The 20,570-nt window shown below is 35.2% G+C and overlaps 1 protein-coding gene and 1 non-coding gene across 3 annotated transcripts in view; both read right to left on the reverse strand.

Moving 5' to 3' along the window:
• The window catches only part of LOC101739889 (uncharacterized), a 145,584-nt gene that overhangs the window by 47,078 nt on the left and 77,936 nt on the right, over positions 1-20,570 (reverse strand). The gene's annotated exons all lie outside the window — the stretch shown is intronic.
• Mir3236 (microRNA mir-3236) lies at positions 6,058-6,181 on the reverse strand. The gene has a single exon (NR_107522.1). It is a non-coding gene; the product is annotated as a microRNA mir-3236 (primary transcript).

Below are 20,570 nucleotides of genomic sequence, written 5' to 3' on the forward strand. Positions count from 1 at the left end.
AACGAGAAAGCGATTCTAAATAATATAACTCAACTGTCTTCTTAATCGCACAATACAATATGATCAAATTTAAAAACAGCTGTGGCGATCTCTTTATACCCTATATGCGTAAAATAATTCCAGACACAAAACGTTTTCCACATAATGATACCTTGAGCATGACAGCCCTATCCTTCAGGATTACGATCCGCCTTTACCGCATACGTAGAGGCGTAAACTGAGAGATCGATTACCGTTAATTAATGCCCTCAACGCATGAGCCTCCTTTTAAAATAATGTCTCGAACACATCCTCGAAGTAACAACGATAAAGAAACTTAAACGAGCATCTGCAATGTCTCGTTGCATCGGTATATGTTAATGAAATTGGATTCTGAAAACTTACTGTAACCTCACTGAATAAGGATGTCAAGAAAAATTAATAACCCGAAAATTATTTATTAGCGATAAATATTTATGGAATAATAATATCAATAAGAAGACTTGTTTTAAATAATTAATATTGCCACTTAAATTCTAAGCAAAATGAAAATTATAAATTTATTTGTTAGCCATATTATTCTTTATTTAAAAAAGAGCCGAAGCTATTTTTTTTTTTTTAAGAAGTGCCCTGTATATACATATTTATTCAGATTATAATGCGATAGATAAGTAAGACATCCTCGACTTTCTATGTAAGTGTATAATTTTCACGGGAGGTGATGCGAAAACGCAGTATTCCGACCGATCTTGTGACAAGTCTAACATAAGTTCTAATAAATAATTAAGATAGTAAATTGTCGACTGTAATTTTAATAACGAGCCACAATAATGAAATAGCGAGGTTTTGCTAACGACCAGTAATTCTAGACGCATTAGTAACAGCAGACAGCGCAAGTACCCGGGCTCAGATTGCGGACCGTGTACGTGGCATTTTGCAACTGCAATCACATACTTTCCATACTTATCCATCAAAACTAGATATTAATGTTGACGCAGGAAAGTAGATTTCTCGGGTAATTTTCTAGGTATTTTCAATATCCTATCGTATTGAAAGTAGCTACGTAGAGTCAAGTCGCCAATTAGTTTTGTTAAAATTTAATGTTTTCTCCAAGCTAATAATTCACAAAAACAATGTCTTTTTTTATTGCTTAGATAGGTGGACGAGCTCACAGCCTACCTGGTCTTAAATGTTTACTGGAGCCCATATAAATCTACAACGTAAATGCGCCATCCAACTTTAGATATAAGTTCTAAGATCTCAGTATAGTTACAACGACTACTCCACCCTTCAAACCGAAACGCATTACTGCTTCACGGCAGAAATAGTCAGGATGGTGGTACCTACCCGTGCGAACTCACAAGAGGTCCTACCACCAGTAATGAAATTAGATCTAATTTCAACATTTACAGTTTATAGGGCAGTATTTATAAAACGGGATATCCATTATATTGCGGAGTTCGCACCCGTGACCACATCTCATCGTAAGAGCGTGTGTGTATACGTGACTGCAGACAGCGATTAGTCGAAGACCACACGCGAGATTTTCAGATCGCATTGCCAACATTTTATATTTTTAGATCGGTTCTGTTGCGTCATTTGTTTACAAAGGGCCGACGACCGGTCGCTATTTCTCGCCCAATTACTGGTCTGATGTAAACTAGAGTTGTCGTGGGACGTGAATGTGGACCGATCACACGTTGGCATACTGTACACAACTGCAGACTTAATTACAACGAGACAGATACCGATATCACATCGAGTGTTGATATTGTTTAAAATCACAATGTTTTAATACTGTCGTAAATTGGTTTTCAACTACCACGTACATGTATGAGTATATCCGGTTATCTATATATTAATACGTGAATCAAAAACTTTGTACACCTTTTTACGAAAATTGCGCGGACGGAGGAGTATGAAATTTTCCACACTTATAGAGAATATAGAGTAGGAGTGCAGAATGCTTATATTTTTTTTAAATTATGCATAAAAATATATTAAATCAATAAATAAAACATTACACACGCTACCATGTATTTGACGCACACACGTATATATACTCTTTTGATTATTACTATAGTCTGTGGTCTTATCGAGAATAGATTAATATTGTTGGTATTTAACATTATTTGCCTATAGTGTAGCCTTAGCGAAATATGAGAGTGAAGAAGTAACGTTTTTTGAAAAATAGAACTTTAATAATTTTCAAACTTATAATTTAAATTAATAATTATAGTCGAATTTCGTTTTTGACAATAGAACCTTAATAATTTTCAAACTTATTATTTAAATTAATAATTATAGTCGAATTTCGATTTCTATGGGACCACTAGACTTTCAAAATACACTAGTTTTTATTATTATTTCATAACGTAAATAAGGGTGGGGAGTGTTCTGTTGACTTTTACCCGCTAATAGAGACGGGGTGGTGGTCGTACCAACATAAAAGAGCATAGAATTCAGGACTCCTCGATCTATTGTTACCGCTTTCATATCAACTGACCATAGTACTATTCTCATTTATTCTCGTTCATATATTCCACATTGCTTACGTATACTGGTATCACTTGTCGCAAGCCACCTCTTCCTCATACGTGAAGGTGGGTCAAGTTAAGATATCTGTAACCTTTTGGAACCACCTTAAACTAGATGACCTGAATAATAATTTAGGGCGATATGAAGAATAATTACATTGAAGTAAGTAAGATATGCCAAATAGTGGTTTGACTTGAATGGTCATAGTAAATCACAGCCTAGTGGGTACCATTTAAATCCTTTAAGTTTCAAATGCTACCTATTTACGAGAGTGTTTATTTTCACATCACAATAACAAATTTCGTAGCCTACATACCGAATACCTAGAGTAAAAAACATAAACAACTTTCTAAATCTATAAGAATTCACGTAAAATAGACTTGATAATTGGCCGTGTACACTTTAGATAGCGCCAGATCGCTAACGTTTATTAACCGGAGATATAATATTTAGTTTAGTCAATCTGTTTGCATTTACGTATCTCGGTAATTATGTTTGCATATTATCTTTTAAATAATTACCTAGACAGTTTTTAATAGCTAGCTACGACGCCTTCAATTACCTTAATGGCATTGAATTAAAGCATATTATTAAACATGAATCGTGTTATTTTGTTAAGGTATTAAAAATACAAGAATACATACATGTATTTGAATCAATTTGGTCATTCCCTAAATCGTATTATTTAAAATTATGTTTAGGTAATATTTTATATGTCGTGGTCGTCTAAGTCGTTGTGAACTAAAGGCTAAGACGCCCGGTGTATTCGTATCGAGCGATGCGATTATGCTGGTGTTCGAATCCCGCAGGTAGGTGCCAATACTAATACTAATGAAATAGGTACTTAAGTAATGTTCACGAATATGATGAAGAAGGAATAACATCGTGTAATAATAAACAAATCCGCATAATGTGCAGGTAATATAATTAAAAATATAATTAGTGGTGATAGACGTCCTTGTGAGGCCGCACAGGTACCACCACCCTGCCTATTTCTACCGTGAAGCAGTAACGCGTTTTGGTTTGAAGAGCGGGGAAGACGTTGCTCTGTAAAACTGAGTCTTAGAACTCGTGTCTTAAGGTGGCATTTACGCCATTGATTTCTATGGGCTCCGGTAAGCACTAAGCAACATAAAGACATGCAGAATTTACTATAGTGTACTAATGAGCGTTCTATAAATTTATTATGTAATAAGGTTACAAGCAAATTTTTCTGAAAATTTGTAAACCATGCTTGACAATGTCAATGAATAGGAAATTAAAGTTACATATTAAGTATTCTATGATAATAATAATAATTATGGTGACGTTTAATTGAAATGTTATTAGAACACCGATGAATGATTAGTTTGAAAATTAACTTGCATAATTCATTAGAAGAAACCAACAGCTTTCAAGAATTAGTCGCGCTCAGATGTCACGTTATCTCTCGAAAACATGAATTTATTAACTATTAACATTATATTATCGTTTGTTATTAAAGTAAAATTTGTTTTGGAACATGGACGAATAACTGACGAGAATGGGAAACCTGGTTATATAAGTGATTATGGTCATGTAGTGTAACTATTGTTAATGCGAAAGCTTGTATGACGATTTCTTGAGCACAACAAATCGTGAAACAAACGGGTCGACGTTATTTTTTGTAGATAAATAGATAGTTTATGGTCGAACTTCTCCGCAGTGTAACAAAGAGAATTTTAATCCCGAAAGAAAATGAGACGTGTTTCGTTATTTTAAACAATAACATAACGTCTTTCAAAACTATGGTTCAAAACTTTAAAACAATTGTAATTGGTGTGCATCCGTTGCACCTGGAAAGCGAAAAAAAAACCTTGGCATAGTAGCTTTGCCACTAATCAACTATATGGTTTTATATGTAAATATGTTGTACAATATAAGAAACTGTATATAAATAGACAAAGACAAAACAATTCAGTATATTTTTGTGATCTGTTTATCAACCGTTTTTTTTTTGTATAAGTAGCTTTTGGCGAGTTATGAATAAAAAAAATTGAAACCTCTATTTTTTCTACCTTAACAAAAATGTTAATTATAAAAAAAACAAACAAACAAACAAATTTTTTATCCATAACTGAATATAGTATATTAAAATTTGAGAGATCTGTAATTTTGGGTCATCACTTATTATTATTAAATACATACAGGCAAAATATACACCGTGCATTTTGTACTTTGTATTCTCTTGAAAGTCAATTTCAACGCAAGCCATGTCAATTCACGTCAGCATAAGTACAGTGTACTTCAAGAATACGCCACAAGAAAGTAGAAACAAACGCGGACGTTGTAATTCGCGCCATTTCGCTTCCCGTTATGGCAGCCGCATTCGTCTATGATAATTTACCATATTGCACCGGGTTGCACCTCTGAAATAGTAATAACAGAATGGCACTAATGAAACAACAGGCAATAATAAACTTTCTTTGTAATGAGAGACAACGAGCACGAACTTTGAATAGTTTTGCCGACGCAATTGTTTTGCGCTTGTACACGCGAAACCACAACGATGGCTGAGATATAATATGATATTGTGACAGAGCCCTTGTCTTGAAGTACATAAGGTGGGCTGTGAGCTCGTCCACCCATATAAGCAATAAATAAAAATAAAAAAATGTAAATAAATACATTCGTAAATCATGAGTTCGGTTAAAATATAATGCTTAGTGAAAGAGCTTGAAATAATTCAAGATCATTCATAGGTGCTGTACAAATTACAAACTTTATCACGCACTTGAAGGAAAATGTTTCGTTTAAATATTATGATCTAAAAATGCCAAGCAAACATGAGTCCCATATTTATTTCCATAATGTTTAGTGAATCTTGATTCCCACTTGAGTTGTGTAAGCATACCACTAAATGCTTCCTCATAGCGCGGCTATTTTAAGCCGCAGTGTTCCCCTGGAGAAGAATAAATAGTCCAATACAAAAACGTGTTACTTAGTACATTCCTGCAAAACCTACATTCATTTTGCCAGTAACATTAAAAAATATATTATTGGTAAGCAGGGGATTTTTAAATTTAAAAGTTATAACTCAATATTTAAAATGTTCTTTCATTACGATATTATTATCCTTTAATGTATTATACTATTTTAGTGTTTGATAGAATTACTTTGGAAAAGAAAGACACTGTTTGCGTTTAATTCAAACAAACATACAACAAAAAGGTGGAAACCTTTTTGTTCCTGAGTAACGATTTAAGACAGCAAATATTTAGACCCTAAATGATCCATCACTACCTCGGTCATTTCAGCATTTTAAAATTATGAAAACTGTTCATTATTATCTGTCATTCTCAAATATCCAGTAAACACCTTTTTTATGGGTGGAACATAATATAAGCAAGCCATGCTGGTATAGTAAATTTTTTGTAATTTAATTAAAAAAGTGAACATTACATTCAGGTACACTTTTGGAGCAGAAATCCAAAATAACGATTCTGACTTCTCATAGGTCTGCCGTCGGAGCGGGCTTGCGCAGACGTGGATTTTTTTTTTTAATATTCATCCATTCTTCAATATCCCAACGAAACCACTGTTCTAATATTTTAAATAACATAACATAGCACTGAACTGCAAAAGTTTACAGGTTTGAATATTTCAAAGCACGTTTTTTACAAACAAAATGACTTGTTTTAGAATGACAGGTTACGTCTATTAGGTTTGAGGTGAGGGTAATGGTATTGCAAGACATGCACCTGCGGCGAAGATGCTCCTTTCACTAGCGCATATCGAAAGTGCACCTTTGATGTAAGACGACCTGCGACTTCGCCTAGCGTAATACCCTACTCGCTTTATCGCTCACCCGAAGCTACACAAGTACATAACTATAATTTAGAACGTATTCTAATCTTAATTATTAAACACGAATCGTACGAGGATATCGAAGAATTTGGTTTTTTTTTTTTTACATAATTTTCAAATACGTGACTGCTTACCATAAAAGCAATGACCATTTGTTTGTCATCGCTATAACGTGGGTTGAATTAAAAATGACTCTGTGGCTATCGTATGCGGACTAAACTCTAAATGGAATTTTAATCCCGTATTTAATGTTTGCGCTACCAGTTCTATTCGTGTGGCAATAAAACACGCCATCCTATTATGTTTCGAAGGATTCTTACGGAAAGATAACTTAGTGAGCACAGTTCGTTATAAATCGATGCTAAATTACATTCAGTGCTAGAGTGACCGTCGGTATTAAAGATTAACAACAGTCTCCTTTGGTTAATGGTGTTCGGTTAACCAGTTGTCAAATGGTCACCATTTGACTGGACAAATCGCATCGGACCACCAACGGCGGATAGTCGTAAACATGTAAATTCATAACTCTCGATACTTGGCAAATGATAAACTGTCTGTAGCTTCGTTTGAACAAAACCGCATTCTGGGACCATTGCAAGCGGTTCGGTTTTCAAAAGATAATTATTTCGACTGTAATCTTTCATAGAACATTATCTAATTAAAGAAAACGGATTTTAATCTTCTCAAAACTCCACGTAACGAACATTAATTTTATTTAAATAAACCAACCAAACTATAACTTAGAAGAGATCAAGATTCGACAAAACTACAAATAAATTTGTTTATGTTAATATTATATGAATGTACATACGTATCGTGGACAGTTATGTGTGTGGCGTTACGTAACTATATGATAATACAGCGTATGACGAAACTAATCACATTTTAATATCAGAAACCATTGCGTACTCGTACACTCAACGTTTCTCAGTTCCCAATAAAATGGTAATGTTTTTTTTTTCATCTCAAATAAATTCTAATATTTATTTATACACAACGCAAATTACGTTCGGGTGCAATCGTAAAATTAATGGTTTCTTAAATATGCAAATCTCGGCTTGCGCCATACAGAGGTCGTAAATAGTTAATGTTGTAGAATGTTGATTAAGTGCAGTTAAACCTGTTCCTGGATTAAATCTAAACAATATTAAGAAGTAAAAAAAACAACGTATTACATGAAATTATGAGCATTCCGTTGTATACTAAGAGTAATTTTTTTTTTATCGCACAGTATACTTTGGAAACGTAATAACGATTGGAGCTTTTCAGGATACATATTATCAAAATAACATTTCTACTCATATCTGTTCATAAAATATTTATAACTACTGATACCATGCACCCCACGCTTTTTTTTTACAATAAAATATTTATTCTTAAACTGTTTTTAATTCAAATTTATTAAAATTTATTTTCTATTTTTAGTTGGATTTTCTATAAAATTTTATTTTTTAGTTTTTTTTAAACTATTATTTATTTTTCATTTTTTAATTGAATTTCAACTTTCTCAATTATTATTTTTTAATAATGAATTGTCATCGGTCCTTAATAAGTATGCCAAATTTCGAGTTAATCCGACATTTTGAAGGGGGTCAAAATCATGTTAAAAAATTCCGTTACGTACTAACATACATACGTCTGAAGCTAATAAAAGCGTATCAAAAAGAGCGATGTTAACCAACTCATCGGAATCAGTCACGTATCCAGATGCGGTGGAATGCGGGTCCCGTTCCGGACTCGATCCGCCCACCTCATCCCTATCTCTGTACAAGCAATCACCGGGATTATGAGTGCCGATATAGCGCACCTCGAATTCCAATTAACTTCCACTATACTATCGCAGCAGTTAAACGTCTCGGAATTATTGTATAAGCAACTAGAAAAATAATTACCCATCGTAGGACACACGCAACGTAAACTTATGATTATTACTCGCTTCCACCTCACGCTTATTCCTTAATATGGAATCTTATTTAACTGCGTTTTAAAAATTATTTACAAGTTCCTGAAGCCGTGTAAAATGATGATAGTAAATAAGAATATGTAGTTAGATTTCGATCCGGTGATAGTTTTTTTTTCTTAGAGGGATGGACGTGCTCATAGCCCCCCTGGTGTTAAGTGGTTAGTGGAGCCCATAGACATCTACAACGTAAATGCGCCACCCAACTCGAGATATAAGTTCTAAGGTCTCAGTATAGTTACAACGGCTACCCCACCCTTCACACCGAAACGCATTACTATAATAATAGCAGTTCAGCGAAGCACTGCTCTTGCCTAGGTTAGCAAACCCTTTCAGGCTAAAGCTGCTTTCATACTACGCTATACTATAGTGCCATATAGTATAGCAACCTATACTTAGCCAATAATATATAGCAAAGTGTGAACGTGTCCATAAAAATGTATGGTGTGCGATATTGTTGTGCTATGACCTATATACTATATGCTATTATATTATAGCGTAGTCTGAGAGCAGCTTAAGCCCCATGAGCTCGCCCGCCAGTCAAGGTGAAGCCAGAATATCGGCAATTACCGGCAGATAGGTAGACAAAAAAAACTAGTTATTTCACCAAAAAGATCGACATGAGACAGTCTTTCAAAACACTTTCACCGCGTAATTGTTGTCAGCGAGCACTAATAAGGCGATATAGTAGCGCAGAGATGTTTACAAGGGCTCGTAGATTAGAAAGTACAGCTCAGCGTGCGGTAACATGCCCAGCTGCTAGAAGCACTAGTGTGTAATGAGAAACTACTAGTTCACATGGAATAGGTATTATAAGCTTGATGTGGTCGACCTCAATGTTGAGTGCGTCGTAAGCGCCACACGTAAATCGTAATTGTTTACGCCGCGTGAAGTTCTGACGCCAGACTTGGTAATGTTATACGAATTTATCTAACACGTGCTATATTGTGAAAGCTGCAATAAATTATTTTTGAAAAACATAAACATACAGTAATATCCTCTAAGTGCGGTACTTATCATTAGTACGGCAATAAATGTTTATTATTAATTAGCAAGCCAACATATCGCGTTCCTTATCGCTAAACATTAGATGAAACGCACAATTTTTTTAAATATAAAACACATATACTGCACCTTTAGTCCGAGAATAGTTAAAACAGTTATAAAAAGTTTTATTTAAATTATTATGTATATATGCATGAGTTCCAATTAATAAGTATTCCATTTAAATATTCTCAGCATTTATGTCGACAGAACCTGTGGTGTTTATTAGTTTTATGTAAGGTGTTTATGATCCCTAAGGACTATCAAACAGTAGAACTGATTTCGATTAAATTATCAGGTAATCTTCGGTTTGTCCTAGCGAGTTTGGTATCAACAAACCAAAGTCCAATCAAACATCGACCAGTAAACCCATAATCAATCGATGTAACTGAGTAGGTTCATTCTATCACTATCTTTAATTAAACGGTAGTTCGATAAACTATGTTCCTTTTTATTGTGGAATTAACAGCTACTTAAACTAAAATCTAGTTTACTACGTTTTATTAATTTGCTTTATTGTTACTTGTCTGCTCGAGTCTATAATTTATTTTAGTTAAGTTTTATCATGGGCTAGAATACAATCTGTACCTTATATTCCAGAAAACACGTAGGAGAAAGAGCACGCTCATATTTTGCTATAGGATTATTTTTTGTATCTCAATGAGTACAAATAAAAGCCATAGAGTCGCCTCTCTTTCTAAAATAATAATAATAATCCGTCAGGTATTTATAATTTAAGACTAACCTGGATTTGTTCTGGAAGTGCAAGATAGTGTAACGTTACTAAGAGCCTGCACGTCGTGGGAACCAATCATTGCACACCAAGAAAAGCTTCGCAACGATAAGGTTCCGTTGTTTTAGATTGAAGAAACTTTCAATTTGTAATGGTGTAGGTATGCCTTGAAAATTATATTGAGTTGAAAGATGTTTTAAAAAAATTGAAACTATAAAAAAATTTGAAATTTATTACCTTTTGGAAATTAAATTATGTTATCATTGACAGTCTGCTGTGGGCAAGTAAGTACAATGCCGTATCTTATTTGAGTCGCGGAATTTAATTAATATTAGAAGTAATTAATACATTTTTGATGTGTCATTAATTAATTTTTCATTTTTTTTTTTAAATAGTGACTATTACGTTCATTATAATCTTATAGTCAGCACGAATGTAGCGAATATTAAAACTCAACTATTACTCCTTGACGTAACATCTCGATAGAAACTCGAACGCACTTCCTTACAGCAAAATAAATGATTTACTGACAACAGATAGGGAAGGTCGATGATAAATTATAAGTGGGTGTTAGCTCGCGTTTACACACTTCCGAGCCGTGTCGTAAGCGCTTCGCAGCCGGTGCAGGTGTCGTCTACACCACGTGCAGGGTTGCCAAGCGCCGATCGTCTTGTCTATGTATACAACAGGTAGCACAGATGGCATACTAAAGCGCAACATCAAAATTGTACATGAGATTAATGTCATAAGTCATAACAGAGATGCTTTTCAAATATGGAATGTAATATTTTGTAATCCTCTTACCTATCTGTCGACTTTGTATTAAAATTATTGATTAATCAGTTTGCTTTAAGTACTACTATTAAATTAGATTACCGTTAAAAGACTGCAATGTCAAATAGCTTGTTATATAAATTTTGGATGAGCCAAATAGAATAGAGAATAGAATAGAGAATAGCCAAATGGTCGGAAAAAACCAACGCGACTAAAATGGAATTGGAAAATATAGCGCGTATTTTGGTCATGAGATAGCAAAACAAGGTTACAATAAATAAAAATGTTGTTATAATGTTTTAACGAAAGAAATCGTCTTCTTTAAAATGTTTTGTTTTAAAAGGCTAAAGCAAAGATAATGCATAATGCATACAGCTCTTAATATAATTTTCTGTTATTTTTTTATTAATAAATTTGCCGATCATCCCTAAACTAGTTCCTACCATGACAATGGTTGACGACGAATATCAAATGCATTGTATCTCCATACAAAGTGTTCAGTTGACAGTTGTCAAGTGACGAAACCAACGAAACTTTCTGATGCGTGAGTTGTGGAAAAATTGACATTTCCTCGTGATTCTTGCGTAAACGAAAAAGTCGTAACGTCGCGCGGCCGTAAATATTAGCGGACGGAAAGTTTCGCAGTTCTCAGAACTCGGAATTTAATAAAGTCCGAAGTCGTTTTAATAATATATGTGACGGATAAAAAGACGGTTAGCGTGAGTCAGTCCCAGCGGGAGAAACCGAGTCAGAATGTACAATCGAATGCAAATTAAACTGGTATGAAACTGGCGGGTTCGCTGCGATGGTTGTCTTCGTTAGTACATGTTAAGTTCTTTACTGCACAAACGCAGCAGAAGATATCATCTGATCATGATGTTCTTCATGATTAGAGTTTACGTTAGATTATATCGTTTCTACTGTTACGGATATTTCAAGGTAATTTAAAACGCTTCTGTAACTAGAAAAAGCTCTATCAGAAAACAACGAACTTATTTAAATTTAATAAATACCAAACGCGACCTAAATTCACAAATAAATGGTCAGTTTATTGCCATTATTATTATTTGCCACGTACTATCCGGCTATGGAATGAGCTACCCTCCACGGTGTTTCCTGATCGCTATGACATGTCCTTCTTTAAAAGAGGCTTGTGGAGAGTATTAGGCGGTAGGCAGCGGCTTGGCTCTGCCCCTGGCATTGCTGAAGTTCATGGGTGACGGTAACCACTCACCATCAGGTGGGCCGTAAGCTTGTCTGCCTACAAGGGCAATAAAAAAAAACAACCAAAACTTATGACGCTCAATTACAAACTGAAATAAATTTCGAAAATTTAAAGTGATAAATTTTAATAATATGTTCGTTTTTTTAATTAAAATGTCATAGTTCGGTCTTGAAAGGTGAATAAGAGTGAACGCGCAGTGCGTCGATGTTGGTCGATGTCTGTTATGAACGAGTCTGACATTTTGCGGTTACGTCATTCATTCATTGTAGATCTCAGAATACTTACGATACTACACATTTAAATCGTTTCATTGTAATTCAATTGAAAAGAAGCCTTGGCTCTTGACGGCTTTAATTCAAGTTTGGTACTTGCTTTGGGAATTTATTCAATGTTGTATTATCTATTCGAGCATATTGATACTAGTAAATATAAATTTTGTTATTAAGAACTTTGCAAACGATGGCCGATCTTTAGTTTTATTGGAATTAAAGTGATTAAACTCGGCCGCGGATATTGCCAATGGCACGATCGTATCGCTATGCCTATTATTTGTGATAGTATCATCAACGTATTTTAGTACTACTGGACTACCTGTCTGACTAGCAGGCCGCAATTTTTTCCTATACGGCATACGTCTACGTAAATAGATGACTGATATTATGGACCACGCGGTGCTAAGCGGTTATCGGAGTTTTACCTGTCTTGGTGAAACTGGAAAGGCGTTTGGGCTACCAGTAATCCCTCATTCATAAAAAAAGTTATCGGAATGTATTATAGACAACTTGAATTAATAACCGGGAATAAGTCCTAAATCGTCATCCGGCCTTGACTAGGATTTCCTTTACTTTAAGAAACGGAGGCTACCATACATACTTATACTTTTTATTGGTTATTACTTTGTCCGCGCGGGTAGGTACCGTCAGCGCCGGTAGGTACCACCACCCTGTCTATTTCTGCCGTGAAGCAATAATGCGTTTCGGTTTGAAGGGTGTGGCAGCCGTTGTAACAATACTGATATCTTAGAACTTATATCTCAAGGTGGGTGGCGCATTTACGTTGTAGATGTCTATGGGCTCCACTAACCACTTAACACCAGGTGGGCTATGAAGCTCGTCCACCCATCTAAGCAATAAAAAAATAGGTTTAAAAGATATTATACATGTATCGATTTTATCCGTGCCATAAAGCCGTGCTTGTTTGAGAGATAAAGCCATAAAACCTGCCTTAAATATACAACTGGTTAAAAGTCTAAGTTTTCACGTAGCTAAATCATTCTTCAGATTTTGGTGTGTATGGACGTGTCTGTCTATTCAATTTCAGGCGAACAAATCTGTAGCAGTAAATTTCCCCAGCAGTTACGCTTAAATCTGTGCAAAGGGAGAGAGCGTTTGTTGTGCATTTGTCACATGCACGTTACGTATGCTAAATAGGAAATGTTTAGCGTGAACACGAACCGAGTTAAGAACTAAATACACAATGCGTAACGTAACACGCGTGCGCATCCGCCGAGTGGAATAACCTCAAGTTTCGTGGTTGAAAAATTTAGATAAACACACACAGAGATCTTTCGTGTCAATCTTTGTAGAGTACATATTTAAGTACGAATACTATTACAGTATAAGTACTAAATGTTTTTTTATTGCCCTTGCAGGCAGACGAGCATACGGCCCATCTGACGGTGGGTGGTTACCGTCGCCCATGGACTTCAGCAATGCTAGGCGAGCAGAGCCAAGCCGCTGCCTACTTAGTGCTACTATTTACATTTTAGTATATACTAGTGCCATAAAACGTAAAATTTTGACTCAGTTTCGTGTTACAAAAGTAATAAGAGATCACGATTCTCTAAAGTGGATTATTATCGCTAAAATTCCTTTTATTAATTTCCTAAATTAGGTCTTCTTGTTGTTAATTGTAATTTAAAGAGAAATGCTTGTTGGTTAATGGTAGGATGTATTGTGAGACTACACTGATAATTATCAATGCCCTGCTCTTTTTTGCTGCAAAGCAGTCATGCGTTCCGGTATGAAGAGTGGGGTTGCTGTTATTCAATTGTAAAATCGACCTCAGTTCTGAAGGTCGGCAGACGCATTCATGTTTCCAAGTACACGAGCTTCGATACCCATTAAATATACAAAGAAAGAAATTAATTAACAAAGTAGTAAGCAGTTTTGTTAAAACAGTAGGTATTAATAGTATTAAAGCTTTACCTTCTTTGAGAGTTACGCATGTGTACACGACGCGTGTACAGAACACAGCGGGCGAGAAAAATATCAGAAATGCAAATAACTGTCAAAGAAAAAACGTTTTACAAGGACATGTGTACCTGCATTTTACAGGATAAATAAACTTTGTTAACATTATGCGGCTACATATTGGACTGTGGAAAAAATAACTTGTAACTGTTATTACATTGCAATTGAGACTTGGATTTAATGTTATCCATAGGCACATACCACTGAGTTTCTCGCCGTATTTTCTTAGTGAGTCGCAATCCCGATCCGGTGGTCGATTTTACGAAACACTGCTCGTGCTCGAGCTAGTGTTAGCAAATTCCTTCAGATTGAACCCGTGGGCTCATCTTTCCGTCTGCGCGTAGTTGGAGTAACCCCTTAGGCTACTAGCCAATAGGGGAAAAAAGCCACATTCACGATATAGTGTCTATATCGTCTACTGATTTATGTCAAATAGCTTTGTAGTAAATATAGCTAAATACTTATAAATAAATAAATAAATATTTACTAACAATCACGCCACGTTAACTGGTCCCGTGATAAGTTCGTAAAGAGCTTGTGTTACAGGTACCAGATAACGGAAATAAATGTAAGATTTTTTATTATACACATACACATATTTAATATACATCCATAACCCTGGAAAAGACATTTATATTTATCATACAAATATCTTCCCTTGGCGGGATTCGATCCCGCGACTCCCTTGTGTAGTGACCATGTCACTTACCACTACACCAGACGGCCGTCGGACAGACGGACGTTATAACATTTTTGTCAAACTGTACAATTCCAATTCGAGACATCAACAGTTTTGCATTTAATAATTTCAAAGGCCTCTCCACGTTTTCTTTAGCAAGCGTGTCGACTAAGCGGCCCGACGAATTTTAACATGTAAGGTGTCGATGAAATTGCGCGAGTTACATAAACATGAATTATACAAAATTTAAATATGGCGTCACTAAATAAATGATACCAGGCGAATAAAAATAAGTGTTTTATTTTTAGAAAAACAATAAAATGTATATATGGAAAAATGTGTATCATCGTTACTGGTTGTTTTTGTTGTCTGACATGTTACCTAATTGTATAATGTAGTAAATAATCTTACTTTTCCGTGACCACGAAACCTATAAGTATTCTAAACGTTCAAAAAAATCAACCAAGTTCCGTCATTATTGCTAGCCATGATCGCTACTAAGATCACCGGCTATCGAAATCGATTCAGCCCTCGAAGCCAGTTTTCGAAGTCCATTGGGAATAATAATATATGTGCACATTTGGATTTACAGATATAACCACGTTATTAAACAGTTTACCGTAGTTTTAATCTTGGCTGCGACTTGTGAAACCTAATAAAATACAGTAAACAATGATCGTTTATAAATAATAACTGTTTTATTATTGAATTCATGTTTAATTAAAACACAAAATAGGCTGTTGTAGGCCGTGGTAGTGCAACTACATGTGAATACCTTAACCTGACTGCCAAGGTGGACGACTTCGTCGAGTATCGACGCTGTCCGCACTTCAATAGACCTGTTCATATTTCTACAGTATTATTAACCTTATAATATGCATTATACACTTGCTTCCAATATTAGGCCCTATCTAGGTAGATTTTCCCGTTTGGATCACACCATTAATGTATTGATGTTAATTTAACATGAATGTCACGTCGCATATCGCGTCGTGCGAAAAGTTATAAGCGTCCTTGATCTGTAATAAACAAGATTTTAGTAGCATATTCGGTACCTCATTATATAAGTTTCCTTCTAATATAATGTCTATCTAGAAGAATATCTCGTTTGTAGTTCACGTATTCTTCCCAAAGACATTGGTATTTCGACCTCGTATGCATATTCAGGTATCTTTAAGACTAAGTTAGCTAATGGATAGTCGTTTCAATGATTTGTTGGCATTTTACTACGCAAGGCATACAACGCTCGTGTATTACTCTGCTGAGATATGTCCACCAAGGAAACCCGTCGGCACCATACAAGTTACTTCAATTTTGGATATACATCAACCAAAAAAGGATTGTTCCAATCACTGTAGAGTTATTTGACGGACGTCGTAATAGTATGTACGGAACCAGTTTTCGAACGAGCAGAGGGCTTGAGAAACGTAATTCTAATCGAGAATATAAATCGCGGCCTCGCCACAATATCGGCACGTAATGTTAAGAAATAAAGTTACACGAAAACAATAAGAGAGATAAAAACAAACAGCATGTAAATAAAACAAAACATACCGTTGAGGATGTGGCAATGTTCTATGAATGCCATGTTTGAGCGGATCCGCGCTCGCCCTAACAAATGATCGCCTTATGTATGTACATATAACCATCACTACCCGATGATATGTAGGCGAAGTAAAATGTCCCTTAGAAATAAGGTGACACTCTACAAAACTTGCATACGCCCCGTCATGACCTATGCAAGTGTAGTGTTCGCTCACGCGGCCCGCATACACTTAAAATCCTTTCAAATTATTCAATCCCGTTTTTGCAGGATAGCCGTCGGAGCCCCGTGGTTCGTCAGGAACGTCGACCTCCATGACGACCTGGACTTAGAGTCCATCAGTAAGTATCTGCAGTCGGCGTCCATGCGCCACTTCGATAAAGCGGCACGACACGAGAACCCTCTCATCGTGGCCGCCGGCAACTACATTCCCGATCCTGCGGACAGAATGGAAAGCAGTCGACGTCGCCCTAAACACGTCATCTCGGATCCTCCTGATCCACTAACGGTGCTTTTAGGTACTTCAAGCACCGGTCACCGTTCTCGTCGAACCCGTCGCTTGCGACGAAGGGCTCGACGAGTAAATTAACTCTCAGACACAGCCCACTGAGTTTCTCGCCGGATCTTCTCAGTGGGTCGCGTTTCCGATCCGGTGGTAGATTCTGCGAAGCACGACTCTTGCTAGGGTTCGTGTTAGCAACATCGTCAGGTTTGAGCCCCGTGAGCTAATAAAAAAAAAATAACCATCAAGCAATTACAACCATCATAATACACCCATAGAGGCACTGTGCAATAAGTATTTGGGAGTACGCCGGGCTTAAATAATTTTAACGGCACTTAAATTATATTAAGGTTTCGTTTTATTTTCATCTTTTAATGTGTATTTTTTAAAGAAAATAATATGATATCAGAATCATAATAAATTGCGATGTTCGTTACAATTCAGTATTTCTTATGATGCCGAATTGATCAATTCGTGGAATTAGTAATTTCCAATACCAGGAAAGATCCAATGAAATACATAAGGTTAAAGTATTTACTTATATCCACTTTATGTAGTAACTGTAAGTAGTGCTTTATTAGTTCGGCGGCATATTGTGCGACAATATTTTTTTTGGTAAAAATATTTTCTTTGTTGATCCAGTGGGATCGTCGAAAAAGGATAAATATACCTTTAGGTATACGACAAAGGGGAGATCTTCCACCGAGCGGATGATATTGCTCGGTAGACCGACGGTCCAAACGTTGTTGTTCGGAACTTGTATATATGGGCTTTATCTTGAAAATGTCGTAAGCGAGATTCAGGCATCTGTCAATTATCCTGCGTTGTATGATGGCTACCCGCCACAGACCGTCAAATGTCCGGCAGTTGGGATTTTAGTACAAATATATATGGCGAAAACGTGTTTTATATTAATCGCGAAGAAGCTGACTGAGCAGTTGGACCTCAAGCTTGTCCGTCCGTCTTGACACCTCGTAATCTAAGTCCAGTAGTGGAAATTCCCATTCATACAGTATACGCCACTACTAAAAGAGTTATTCATTGGTCTAATAATTCTTATTCATGACGTTTTTTTTTGTAACTGTCAAGAAAAAACCTATCACTCCATTCCTAAATCGTGATTACTTCGAAAATGGTTTAAAAACCAATTAGGTTCTGCGAACCAACAAAAAATAAATGATCAACAAAACATTCCTTATTAAAGTATTAGTAAAACCTTACTATTGATGTTGAGACTTTATGTCCGCTCAATTAAAAATTACATGCATACTTTGGTATACCTAATTCTTAATTTTATTTAGTAACCAAATGTAATAGGTACAATGTCAAAGAGTCTTTACAATTAATCAAGAGTTACGAGACACTGACACGAAAACGCGGTCACCTACCAACAAGCTGACGTCACCACTTGTAAAAACTGCTTCTCTCGTTACACATCGAATTTGTTTTTGTACAGGCTAAAATAACGCTGACTTATTTTTGTAATTCGAAGCTAATGTAACGTTATTATTACAGTTACGTAAATAAGAATTTAGCTGTTCGGTTATTTGAATTAAAAACATTGTCCAATGCAATTTTATATTTCCAATGCTTTTTTTTTCCTACCTAAGCTGATAGCCTTGAGAGGCTACATAAGCGTAACCTTAACTAGTAGGTGAGCTTACGGGGCTCAAACCTGACGACGTTGCTAACACGAACCTTAGCAAGAGCCGTGCTTCGCAGAATCTACCACCGGATCAGAAACGCGACCCCACGGAGAAAATAGGCGAGAAACTCAGTGGGCTGTGTCTGAGGGTTCGTTTCCAATGCTTTATACCCGTCACACAAGGCAGCTTTTAAACACTTAGGTTTCTATAATAGCAGTGGTTTATGCATCTTGAGATAAGGCCATATTCTGATACGTTTCATTTAAAAATAGCGAACAATAAGGGGAAATACCATAATTTTTTTGAGAATACTGAATGAAAATTATGAATCAAAACGTTTTTAGAACCGCATATCGATACAACCTGTTTTGGGGGAATTTGAAATTGATTTCGAAACATTCTTAAGTAATAAATTATTTGTGTAAAGAGTTAGGTTAGTTAGTGATTTAAGCGTAGTGATATAGGCTGTGCCTAAAAACGCTTGTGAACGACTGTTTTTAAATATTCAGTAGACTATCATTACAGAAGAAGATGACAAAGACCTCGAAATTTCGATTTTAGAAAGATGAAGAGTAGCAATAGATCGTTTAGCTGAGATAAACTTATTTTTATAAGCTTTACCTGAGATCATGGGCACAAATTAGTTTTGGCAAAATGGATACCGCGAGTTAACCGAAAAAAATTATAACTTCAGTATTCGGAGACAATAATATGTCCTTTACATTGATTACAGAAATATAAATAAATATAATAGATGATTTTTGGATTCAATCCAACATTAAAAATGGAAGAAAAACGGGAAAAACTACTATTCAGTTATTGGTCGTGGAATGTTAGAAGTAACGTTCATTGATTGGAAGTTGTGCACGAGGAAATTCAGGCTGTGCTGGCTTCAATTTTCTTGACGACCCAATAAAATGTCCAGATATAAAACCTAGTGTTATTAATTCACTACCAAAATTACCAGAACATACACGTGGAATAAAATTTAGCGATAATAACGCAATTCTTCATTTTGATAAATATAAAAAATAGAATAAAGAAAAATAATATGAAAACAGTATTTTAAATAAACTCAATTAGAAAAAATTTATACTCAAGAACTTTTCTTTATATTAATGGAAAGTTATCATTGATGTTTGCAATAAAAAGACATAGACCATACTGGTTAAATTAATATTTAGAAAATTTAATACTACTTTGCTAAGTAACATACATCATTATCCGTTGAAATTGTAAGTGTAGCCTTTAGTCTCGAAGTACAGTATTGTTTCAGAGTCAAAGAAATTGGCTTGTATAAATATATATCTAGGGTCAGCAGACTAAAGCACATAAGTCAAAAAACTCGACTTTACAGGAATTAAAAAAAACTATTTAGAACCTTATACATTAACAAACTTAATAATGTTTATTTGAATTATATAAGTCTATAACACTAACTTATTATTAAAATTAAATATTTTAATGTAAATGTGATTATTTAATAATTAGATGACTTAAGTTATAAGGAACACAATAATAGTATGAGTTAAGTGAAAAAGATCAACAATTAAGATATATATTCTAATAATATAAGTCATAAATATAAATAACAACTCAATGTTTAATTAAAATTCTTCTTCTTCATCGAGTTCTAAAATATCTGGATCAGTATTTCGTAAAGTTTCCAACGTGGGAAGACTTATGTAAAATTCATGGAAAATATCTAGTATTAAAGGGAGCAGCGAAATTAAATCATTTTTTTTCTCGATGGATATGGGTAATGGCTGTATAGATATTATATCATCAGTTTGAGAACCTCCTATGGATGATCTCCTTTTCATAGCAACTGTCTTTATAAAATTTACACTTTCATCTAACGGTTTCATTA

This window comes from Bombyx mori, chromosome 3, assembly GCF_030269925.1.
Source record: "Bombyx mori chromosome 3, ASM3026992v2".
Classification (NCBI taxonomy): Eukaryota; Metazoa; Arthropoda; class Insecta; order Lepidoptera; family Bombycidae; genus Bombyx; species Bombyx mori.